General features: G+C 43.6%; 1 long non-coding RNA gene across 1 annotated transcript; it reads left to right on the forward strand.

The window, feature by feature from the left end:
- Positions 1-563: 563 nt before the first annotated feature.
- On the forward strand, positions 564-2,995 carry LOC138920067 (uncharacterized). Its single transcript, XR_011430710.1, has 2 exons — positions 564-1,023; positions 2,483-2,995. It is a non-coding gene; the product is annotated as an uncharacterized lncRNA (long non-coding RNA).
- The last annotated feature ends 9,102 nt before the right edge of the window (positions 2,996-12,097 follow it).

The following is a 12,097-nucleotide window of genomic DNA, read 5'->3' on the forward strand; positions in this document are numbered from 1 at the left end:
AAGAAGGATTAAATGAATTAATTATAAGAGCTTGTATTAGTCAAGACATATGCTTTAATAACAAAAAACCCCCCAAATCTCAGTGGCTTAACCCAACCAAGGTTTATTTTTCACTCAAGCAGAATCTTGATGGGGTTGGGGTAACTCTCCAGAGCCCTCCATGTGGGACTCAGTGATCCAGATTCCCTTCATCTTGTGAAGCATCTCAACATGTGACTCCCAGAGTCTCTCAAATAGCTCATAGTGAAAGTGACGTCATTATCCTCCCTCAGCCAATTGGCCAGAATTAGTCACATGGGCCCAATATAATTACAGAGGAGTCTGGGAGACACAGGAACTATTTGGTGAACCCCACTGTCTTCCAGGGTATGTAAGTTTTGTTAAATATAAAAAAAAGTTATTTTTAAAGAAGCCTCATTTTTATGTGTTGATAATTTAATTTTCTTACTGGCATGTCATATTTTACTCCTGTTTATTATTTCTTATTTTACTCTCAATTTAAAATTTTTATCGCTTCTTATTCTTTTATGTTTTCCATTAATTTTCCTTTGTCTTTCTAACAGCCAACAAGAAGCCGTTTAGCAGGGACAGCAGGAGTGATAAACCCTATCAATATCTGGGAAAGCTGGAGGTCACTTTTCTCCCCACCCCAGCTACTTCGGTAGCCACCTCCTTGGTTCCCTTGGATGATCTTCCAGTTCTTTCAAAATCTCACCCTGGGATGCTTATGGGATCCACGGTTCAGCTTCCCCAGGGCTTTGATTGTCTTCCTGTTGTCACATGCCTGAGTTGTTGGAAAGATGTTGCCACTGACATTTCCTCTAGGCCTAATGCAAGACACCATATGTTTTTAAATCCACAGTCTCTGACACATGGAACTTTGCCTTTTGAAGACAAACAAGCCACACCAATAGCAAGCAACAACCCGGGGGGATGGCTAACAGAGGTCTTATTCAGGGAGGTACTCCAGCCCGGTGTTGGTGAAGAGCCAGGGGTGCTGACCTTTCCTACAGGGACCCACAGGTGGGTGGCACCTCCCAGCCCCCACGACTTTTCCTCTTGAGTTATCCACTTCCACCTTGGCAGGCCTTAAGACAGCTCTTGCTAGGGAGGCCCTGTAACCCCCTTCCCTTTAAGAGAAGTGTTAAGCAGAAGCATCGCAGAAAGGGACATGCTCTGATTTTTTGAATGCGGTCAGCTGGGAGATCAACTGCGTCTGTCAGGAACATATAAAGCAGTGTGCGCTGGTGAGAATTCTAAAATCTGAAAAGAAGGGAAGTTTATCCCCCTGCAGAGTAGGGGCCTGGAGTTCTCCTGGGAAAGCTCTTGGGGTATCGGGAAAGATGAGCACTGGGATTCTCTGCTCTACATCCATCTCTCTAAAGGTCGATGGATGCCTTCCTGGGAAGCCTGGCAGCGGGCGGGGGCGGGGGTGGTGGTCTCTGCGGAGGGATGTTATCAGCTTGCAGAGCTGAGACTATGATGACAGGATGCCCTATATCATGCATATATCTAATCCTCTCCTCGCCCCATGAACTCTAGGGATGGTATTTCTTGTACATAAATGTCTCAGCCTCTCATCCTACAATGGAACTGATCTCTGGCCCAGCCCCACATAGAGGCCTCGCCCTCTGTCTTTTCTTGAAGGCGTGCCTGGACTCTTTGCCCTCCTCTCGCTTGCGGCGTACACCACTGTTTCTGGGAACGTTCTCCGCTTGACTAATTCTCCAATAATCCTCATGCCAGTGTGAAAATCCCACAGTCTCCTTAACCTGCTTCAGGAACTGCTAAGCAATGCTCGGCTTTGGACCGGTTGAGCTGGGCTTGTGAGCATCAACGTGAACGGCTTCTTGGGGAATTACGGCTTGTGTAGGGAACAAGGCTGCTTCTTCAGATCCAGCCAGCCATCTGGAGTACGCTCCTCAGAGACAAGGCATTTCTTCTTGATTTATCTGGTTGGGATTATAAAGGCATGAATCCTAATACATTGGCTTAAAACGTAGATTTTAATATTAGTTTTTTTCAAGAGACCTGGAATTTAGCATATTTATCTCGTCATATTCATGGTTTTGGATCTCTTATTTCTCCAGTGGCATAGGTAAAGAAAAGTTGGCCCAAATTTTTCTTTCTGTATATACCACATGTCTCTCTTTGGCTCTTATGACCAGGACATTTTGTCTTTCTGGTTCTGACAAGCAGGACATGAGTTGCCTTAGCACATTTCCCCTCCAAAGGCACCCCCCACCCCGTCTGTTTGGACATATGATACCTCTCTAAGGATCTTTTATCTTGCACTTAATCCACAACCCCAGGGCAGAATTGGTTATCTCTGGGGAATGGATGCCAGAGCTGTCTGGGTGTCCCTTGGGGTCCTACTTGGAGCCATTAGTGATAGCTGATTGCTCTTCAAAGCCACTCTTAAAGATACAGATATACGCACTTTTGAGGGAAATTCCTCACCCTTCTTCTTATTTTTTCACAGAACCTGCTGGAGCTGAGAGGTGGAATACAGCATAAACCCTGGGGAAGCTGTGCCCATCTTTCCAGTCCAGGGCTCAATATATTCAAGTTGGTCCTTCTTTGTTTGCTTCCATCTTCAAGTGGGATAGTCTCAACCAGGGAAAGCCATTCCTCTTCCTTGATTATCATCCTTGGAGTAGTGCCCTGGCGCTATCTGCCCTCACAGTTGCCTGGAGAAGTGAGAGGACCCAGAGGAGTAAGATGGACCAAAGACTTTTCAATTTCTGTTGGGGAAGAGGCTAGGAATTGGGGATGGTGGCCAAAGAGGGCCTAACTTTATCAACAAAGTTCTGATTATTTAACCAGGAGAATGTATTTGTGTGTTATTAATGTAATTAAAAATTAAGCAAAGAAATAAGGTGAACACTCTACGTCTTAGACACTAACATAAATGGATGTACTGGATACAGTAAAATGCATCGAACTGAACTAAACCCAAAAGACAATAAAAACTTTGGTGACTTATAAGAGAAAAGTTTTCCCTCTCATTTTTTTCATGCCTTTGGTCAACAGATACTTGATAATATCAAACCAAATTTATTCAAATTGTACCTTGCCAGATGTGAGATTTGTCTTTCTAATATCTAGTGTGACAAGAAATCCCAAGGAATAGATCAGATTGTATTCCTGTCTTGATACTACATAGTTGTAACTGTTGTAGTTTATCTGAAAATTGTTTGGCTATTCTTGGGTGTTAATTGTTTTTCAGATAAACTTTAATATGATTTTTTCCAAGTTACCTACTAAGAGACTCACAGGGATTTTGACTGAAGCTGAATTAGTTTCTTCTTTAAATTTTGCCAGAATTGGCATTTTAACTATAGTTATTCTTCCCAATTCCTGCATTTCTTCATTTATTCTCATCTTCTTTTAGGTCCTGAGATAGAGTTCTGTGGTTTTCTCTATGTGAGTCCTGCACATTTCTTAAATTTATTCCTAGGTTTTTAATATTTTGTGCTGCTATTATCAATACAATCTTTTGTTCTTTCTTTTTTTGTTGTGAGGAAGATTGGCCCTGAGCTAACATCTGTGCCAATCTTCCTCTATTTTGTGTGTGGATATAGCCACAGCATGGTTGGATAAACGATGTTGTAAGTCCATGCCCAGGATCTGAACCTGCGAACCCTGGGCTGCCGAAGCGGAGCACACGAACTTAACCACTACACCACTGGGCCGGCCTCCTATAATCTTTCTTTTTCATTATGTTTTCTAACATATTATTGATGCTATATTAATGAATGAATTAATTCACTAGTTCATTCTGCAAATTTTAAAAGGAAACCATTTATTTTGCATACTTATAACCTGTTCCTTTACTGACTCCTTGTTACTCTTAATAAGTTTGGGATTACTAGGCATATCTCATTGATTGTGATAATTTTGAATCTTCATTTACAAAGTAATTGTGGCAATTTAAAAACCTGTATACAAATTCTTTGACACTCCTTTTATAGAGGATGAGTCTGTATCTTCTCCCCTGTAATCAGGGCTGACCTCAGAGAATCCCTTACAACCAATAGAATCCAACAGAAATTGTGCTTTGTAACTTAGAAGGCCAGGTCAGAAAATGCCACTCAGTTACTGCCAGAGTCTCATGGGACACTCTGGGTGAAGGCAGGGGCCAGGTCATGAGTGTGACTACCCTGAGGCCACCATGCTGGAGAGGTCACATGTAGGCACCTTAGTTGATAGCCCTACTGACCTCCCAGCCAACAGCAGCCATGTGCATGAGCCATCCAGGACATCCAGCCTAGGCAAGTCTTACAGATAACTGCAGCCCTAGCTGACATCTGACTGTAACCACAGGAGAGACCCTCAACAAGAACTGGCCAGATGACCCCTCCCTGAATTCCTGACCCACAAAATCACTAACAAAATAAAAATGGTTGTTTTAGGCTAATTTCTTACACAGTGATGGTAACCAGAATAGTAACCTCCTTTTTTTTTTTTTTTGAGGAAGATTAGCTCTGAGCTAACATCCACTCCCAATCCTCCTCTTTTTTTGCTGAGGAAGATTGGTGCTGAGCTGACATCCATGCCCATCTTCCTCTACATTATATGTGGGACACCAGCCACAGCACAGCTTTGTTAGCAATGCACAGGTCTGCATCTAGGATCTGAACCGGTGAACCCCAGGCTGCTGAAGCAGAGCATGCAAAGTTAACTGCTGTGCGACCAGGCTGGCCCCTCTCTTTTTTCTTTCCTAATTACGTTAGCTGCATTGGCATTAGCCAAAAATATATATAAATATATTTTTTGACGAAGATTAACCCTGAGCTAACATCTGCTGACAATCCTTCTCTTTTTGCTGAGGAAGACTGGCCCTGAGCTAACATCCATGCCCATCTTCCTCTACTTTATGTGTGGGACACCTGCCACAGCATGGCTTGCCAAGTGGTGCCATGTCCGCACCCAGGATCTGATCCGGTGAACCCCGGGCCGCCGAAGTGGAAAGTGCAAACTTAACCGCTGCGCCACTGGGCTGGTCCCGAAGCCAAAAATATTAAATAATGGCAATGATGTAAGCATTCATGACTTTAATAGGAATAAACAATTTTTCTCTATTATTTAATACCTTGGGTATTTATATTGGGCAGTCTGTAGTAATATAGAACTCCAAATGCTCAGTGGCTAAGTACCATAAAGTTCTGTAGGTCCAGGTAATGCCCAGGAGCAACTGTCCTCCACGTGATGATTCAATGATCCAGGCTGATGGGGACCCCCCCCATCCTGTGACCGCACCATCTGGAACACAGGAGCATCTTGATTGATGAGGACGGGAAAGAAAACGCTGTAGAGTCTCCCCCAGCAGTTAAATACTTTGGCAGAGAATTGATGTACAGCATTTCTGCTCGAGCGTATTGGCCAAGACTTGTCACACAACCCCAACAATTTCAAGGAGATGGAAAGGTGTAATTTTTCTTTATACCTAGATGAAATGGAGAAGTAGAGATGGATGAATTCTGATAATGCCTACAACTCCTTATTTTAATTTTTGATACTAACAAAGTATCCTACAATTACTAGCTTACTGAGACTATTGTATTTAATCAGAAATTGATATTACATTTTGTCACATGCTTTTTCAGTATTTATTAAGATGATTATGTACATCTTTCTCCTTTTACCTGTGGACTTCCTAATACTGAATTATTCTTGAATTCCTGGTGTACAGGCTACTTGGACCTGGCATATTATTTTTAAAAAGCAGCTAAGTGTAATAATTAATATTTATTAAAACTCTTTGTATTTATAAATGTGACTAGTCTACAAGCTTTAGGGGGGTGTGTGTGTGTGTGTGTGTGTGTGTGTGTATACTCTTTCAGATTTGGTATCTGTGCTATTTTAGCTTCATAATATTCATAATATGAATTGGAAGCTTTCCTTTATTTGCTTTGTTCTGGAATAGTAGATATAGCATAAGAATTATTTTTTTTTGTTTGAAAGTTTGATCAAGTTCACTCATAAAACTATCTGTTCTTGTGTCTTTTAGGGAAGATTAACTACTTAAATTTTTTTTCTCTGATAATTGGTCTCAAGTTTTCTATTTCTTGAGCCAATTTTGATTATATTCATACATTTCCAAAATAATCTGCTTGATCAATATTTTAAAATTTACTTGCCAGAGTTGTTCATAATGTCCTTTTATAATGCTATATAATTTCCTCTTTCACTATTATATCCGTTTCCTATTTCCTAATTTTGAGTATTTGTGTTTTATTTTTGTTGGAGTTGTCAGCAGTTTTTTTTTGTTGGATACAACAAAAGGAAAAGTTCTTGGATTCAGTTCTCAAATCTGACGTTTTTCTGCATTTGGATTTGTTGTAAGATGTCTGCCTTTTCCTGGCAGGGACTTGATTTCATGGGCAGGCGCTGTCTCTGGTTCCTCAGAGTGAACCTCGGCTTTGAACTCCTGCATCTTCTCATGTGTCTGGTGATGTTTTCTGCTTGTTCCTCCTTACAACAGGAGTCCTGAGCTTGCTCAGAGTCAGGAGCTGCCAGAGAGCACGGTGGAGGGAACACGAGGAAAGGAAAAGGAAGCTGAGATTTGCCGTTATGTTTCCTCTGCCACTTGGGAATCCAGAGAGCACGGTGGAGGGAACACGAGGAAAGGAAAAGGAAGTTGAGATTTGCCGTTATGTTTCCTTTGCCACTTGGGAATCCCGACAGCCTGTGAGGGCAGGCGGCTTGGGCAGAGCCGGGGCACTCAGTGCAGGCAGCTTCCTCAGCCCTGAAGAGGTTTGCGCCCGCATTTACTGTTGGCAGGAATACCCCTCCCTCCATGTTTTCCTGGTGCTCTTTCTCCCGCTAGCTGCCTACATGGCTTGTCAGGACCCATGTCCTGCGAAGGGCAGCCTGGGAGTAGGTATTGCTGTAGGCTCCTGGCTCTGTGGGCGTGGATCCCACATCAGATACTCCCCGCTCCACCGGCCAACCACCCCAGTGTGCTGGCGCTCATCACAGGGCTCCTACGGGGCCACTCACGCTCCTTCTTACAGTCTATTGGGCGGGCTTACTATTTTCAGCAACATATGGGGTGGCAGGACTCCTGTTCCCAAATCTGAGAAGCAAAATTAACGTCGTGACACATAGGATGAGCCTAGGACATGAGGATAGCCCCTCTCATATGAATCACTTTATACCAAGTCCATTTTTGTCCCTGAATCAAAAACTTGACTGGACCTCTGGCAGCCCTCTATGCGTGTTGGCGGGGTCCCATCTCAGTTTAACAGCTGGAGGATGGGTTATCATGCATAGCTTAAGCCCAGTTTCCCAGCTACTGTGCCCCTAAACGCCAAGCCTGAGATAATGTTTTATTTGGAAATAAGAGTCCAGGGCACAGTGTCTGTGTGGGGTGTAAATCAGAGAAGGAGGGAAGGCGGGGCAATACGAGGTTGTGTTACGGAGCTAGCTACTTCTACAAGGGTCTGTTTGCTGGTTCTGGGGCCCTTTGAAAAGTTACATGAAATATCGCTCAGAACTGCCTTCAGAGGAAAGAAAGAAGGAAGCATTTGTCTACAGGCTCCAGCACCTGTTGGCCAAAGGCTGTCCCATGGGGTGTTAACCTCCCTGCATTTTTGGGTGGCACACATATGAGAGCTAAGTGGGTTCCTGTGGGCATCTCAGAGCATAGCATTAGAAGCTGTGGGGCAGGAAGAAAGAGACGCAGAGCCTGCCTGAGGGGAGGCACCGTGGGCCACCCCTGCTTGAAACCTGCAGAAGGCTGCTTGGAAACGGTCACCACAGCCATGGAGGAGCTGAGAGGTGAGGTTGAGAATATTCGAAGTGACGCGGTAGGCATCGGCTTTACCTGGTCTTGTACATAGTTAACTGTCAATGTGCTCTCTCCTCTCCCTGCGTCTCTCTGCGGTTCTCCGAACAGATGCGGGGGCATGAAAACTAAAATCATCAGCATGCATTTCTACAAGTTTCTCCCTGCCATTGTCCCTCCCATACAGGTTTTTCTTAATGTTATTTCATCTTCCAGGAGATAGAAATGGACGATTGATCAATTTTCTGAGTGAGAACAGACCATCTGGAGGGTTGGAACACTTCATCTTCTTTGAGGCTTCTTTATATCATCTAGGTAGCAAAACACGATTCAGCATCAACCACTGATTATGATTCTCATTTCAGCTCCTCGTGTGCTGTAATCAGAGGCAACTCCTCCCAGATTCACTCAATGACTTGTGGCCAAGTTTCCAGCTTTTACTATGTATTTGTAGGTATTTTAGAAGAACGTAGGAAACTAGCTATGAGCCATGATCATAACCTGGAATGAGGATGGCTTCTTGGCCCCGCCCTGCCCCACCCCACAAAGGGATGAGTTCAGCTTATTTCTAGGCACATATAGCTGTTAGTGTCCTCAACTCTCAAAAGGACATGTTAATCTTCTTCCTGCCTCAGCTGGCTCTTAAAGCCAGGCTTCAAATTCAACCAACAACTTAGAACAGCTGCTTTGCTGGTAATGGTCTGAGATAAAAGCCCCCAGCTCGTGGCCACTCAGAGAGGAAAGCAGTGTGATGCTCAGGCTGTATGATACCCAAGATTCTGCAAACCTTCACTTCGCAGAGAACCGTGTAGCTGGGCCCCTTCATTTTGATCCTCCAGTAAAGAGCTTTCACTGAGTTGTTCTATGGCATGAGGCCATCAGCCTTCAAGAGGGAAATGTTGTATTCCCTAAGGATGCTGTTGAAGCTTTTCTTTATTAGGGGGACCTGGAAAAAATTACTTCTATCCTCTGTAGCAGAAACACTTTTATTTATGCTAAGCAGCTGTTTTTTTCCTTCCAATTTTTGACATTGAGTTGACTAATTGACTGTGTTCTCCTTCTTGGGCAGATGGTCAGTGCCAAGTTCTTGAACCTCTTGATCCAGGTGTGCAGAAGGCTTTTGGGTGTGATTCTATTCCTGTCATCGCCTTGTCTATCCTGCTTTTTTTTTTTTTTTCCCTATGTCCTGCTCTGCCCACCCTTTTTATATAATTAGTGTTTCTAGGTAGGAAAGTAATACAAACTTTAGAAAATATAGAAAATTACAAAGAACAAAAATTATGCATGTTCCCTACGATAAGAGATAATCACTGCTAATATAGTGATACAATCTTTCCTTCATTTATATATTCAATTTAATTTCTCTATCTATATTTCTCTGTATGTTTCTCTATCTATCCATCGCTGCACTCCAGATGTCCTTAAATAAGTAGTTCAGTTTTGTTCTAGTGCTGATCCATGATTTGTGAAAATTGAAACTCTCCTCGTTTCTGCTAATTTCCGTGGGTTGTATGGAAACGGTCCTCTCTGCATCTAGTTTTTCAGTCTGTGGATGTCGTCTGCCTGTGGGTGCCATATCTCTACGGCAAGTCAGTGGAAATTTCAGGTTCAGTCCCTTTGCTAGATTTCAAGAGAAATCTACTCAGGCCAAACCCTTGTGGGGTCTACTTGTGCTCCCTAAATATTAAGTGGTGAAAACTTTTCTAAAATTAACCAAGAATGTTTTCCTTTCTCCATCTTGCTGGCTTCTTCTGCACTTCTCCTGGTTCCCTTCTCTTTACCTCCCCAAACCCTGCCAGAGGAAGTCAAATCCCACTTCTTGCCTCCTGTGTGGCATGTCGGTGACCTTGTGCCACATTCTCAAGGATCTGAAGGCTTCTAGGTCCCCTGGAGTTCTGATGGAAAGCTTGAACCCTGGAATTAGAGGAAGATCTTAAGCTAAACCAGAGCTCTCCATCAGAGTCCATCCAAGGTGCTCTGAGGTTTAATGTGGCTCCACACTCCAGGTCCAGCCAGACAGGAGGGCTAGGCCAGGACCCGCTTGGGCAATCAATGGACATGCGAAGAGAATTGTGCTATTCTGGTCTCCAGCATTGGAGCACATAGGGGTGGTTGTCCCTCACTGTTAACAATGGTCCAAAGGCATCACTGTGAGAGCGCCTGAGTCTTAATGTATCCAAACCAGGTTAGGCTTAGGCTCAGGAGTACTAGGAAGGTATCAAGAAAGAAAAGGGATATTTAAGAATATTTCCATGGAAATATGCTTGATGTTAAGTGGAAAGAAACCTGTTTCAGAATATATATGTAGGTTGATGTCATTTATGTAAAAAATGTACATATGTTTATATATGCATAGAAAGGTTTGAAAAGTCATGAAAATATGAACAAGTACCTTTGAGAAGCAACAACTTTTACTTTATGCCTCAAAAAGTTCTGTATTGAGTTCTTCCAAGTGAGTACATGCTACTTTTTTAAATAACTCTTTGAAAGGCCTTTCCATTTTGGGAGAAAATGATATGCCCCAAAGAGTTTTTGTTATTAGGAGATATGTGAGATTTTTCCTTCTTTCTAATTTTATTTTCCAAATGTCAACTATTACATTTGTGGCAAAAGAATAAACATAGCAGGCAGAGTAAGTGAGATTAACAAGGACAAAGGGACAAGGATTACTATCTGGCTGCCCACCAGGTTCCCAACTCAGGACTCCAGCTGGGAAGAACATGTTCTCTGGGCTGTGTGGCTTGTGGGGGGTCTGTTGGGTACTACATAGAGGTCCCTTAGGCTGAAGAACCTGCCAGGGTTCCTAAGGCTGAATGAGAATGAAGTGAACCCTGGGCTCCGGCCCTATGGCTCATGCTTCCAGCTCATATTTATATCTGGATACATACAAAGAACTTGGGAACCAGTAAGCTCCAAGGAGCTGATTCCAACTATTTCTTCTGCTCACCTGGGAAGTAGAGAGCATGTGCATCCAACTCAGGATGGGCAGCCTCAATCTCTGGTTTGGGAACTGGTTTGTCTCCTTGTCCCCTTGGGCCCTATAGGGCCCTTTCTAACAGCAATAGCATTTAGAACAGCGCTTGCCTATCTTCAGCATGTATTACAATCCCCTGGGGCACTTGTTAAGCATACAGATTCCTTGGACCTATCCTGGACCTACTGAACCAGACTCTGCATGTTTAGAAGTTTCTCAGGTGAAGTGATGTAGGGGCCCTGCAGACCACACTCTGAGATGAGAGCGTTAAAGGCTGCACCTGGCCCCATTGATTTGGTACCCAATCTGAGCACTTATTGGAAAGTTTATTGAGAGGCAGGGTTTATGTCAGGAGGTGGAGTATATTTCCTTGTCCCTTGATTATGAGTATGTCATGCAACCAGGTTTGTCTAATGGGATGTTGCAGATATGACTAGAAACAACTATGTAATTGGACTTTCTCTCTCAGGCTCTTGCTATCACCATGAGAAGCATATGCGTAGGCTATCTCACTGGCCCGAGGGGGAGGATAAGAGACACGTGGAGCAGAGCTGCACCAGTCAAGGCGGCCTGGCAAGCCTGGCCTCCAGTAGAGCCCTTAGTGACACATGAGCAGGCCAGCTGAGATTAGCTGAGCTCAGCGTAGATCAAGCAAGCCCCAGCTGACCACCATAAAGGACTGCTGGTTGAAGTCACTGGGTTCTGGGGTGGTATATGATGCAGCAACAGCTATCGATACATCTAGGCAGCTTGTTAATATGCAGATCCTGAAGTTGTGATTCTGTAAATTGTGATTCTTAAAAAATCTGTCTGTTTACAAACTTCCCAAGTGATTCTGATGGCAGCGCTCTATGGACCCCACTTGACAAAAAGTGTTTTATCCAACTCTTTTACTAGTGTAATGTGTAATTGTGGAAAATCCCTTAATATTTATGAATCTCAACCTTCCCATCTGTGAAGAAAAGATAATACATATTTCCTGCATTGTAGATGTGAGGATTAAATGAACATAAATATAGAGAAATCTAGTCAATAATAGGTTTATCTCGGGCTGGCCCCATGGCGTGGTGGTTGAGTCTGGTGTGCTCTGCTTTGGTGGCCCGGGTTCGTGGGTTCGGATCCCTGGCATGGACCTACACCACTTGTCAGCCATGGTGTGGAGGCAACCCACACACAAAATAGAGGAAGATTGGCAGGAATGTTAGCTTAGAATCTTCATCACCAAAAAACAAAACAAAACAAAACACCCAACACATTTGTCTCCCCCTTCTTTTTCAACCTGTCTCCACATCACCCCCACCCAACCTCAGGAAGACACGAGTGCGAATATC

This window comes from Equus caballus, chromosome 22, assembly GCF_041296265.1.
Source record: "Equus caballus isolate H_3958 breed thoroughbred chromosome 22, TB-T2T, whole genome shotgun sequence".
NCBI lineage: Eukaryota > Metazoa > Chordata > Mammalia > Perissodactyla > Equidae > Equus > Equus caballus.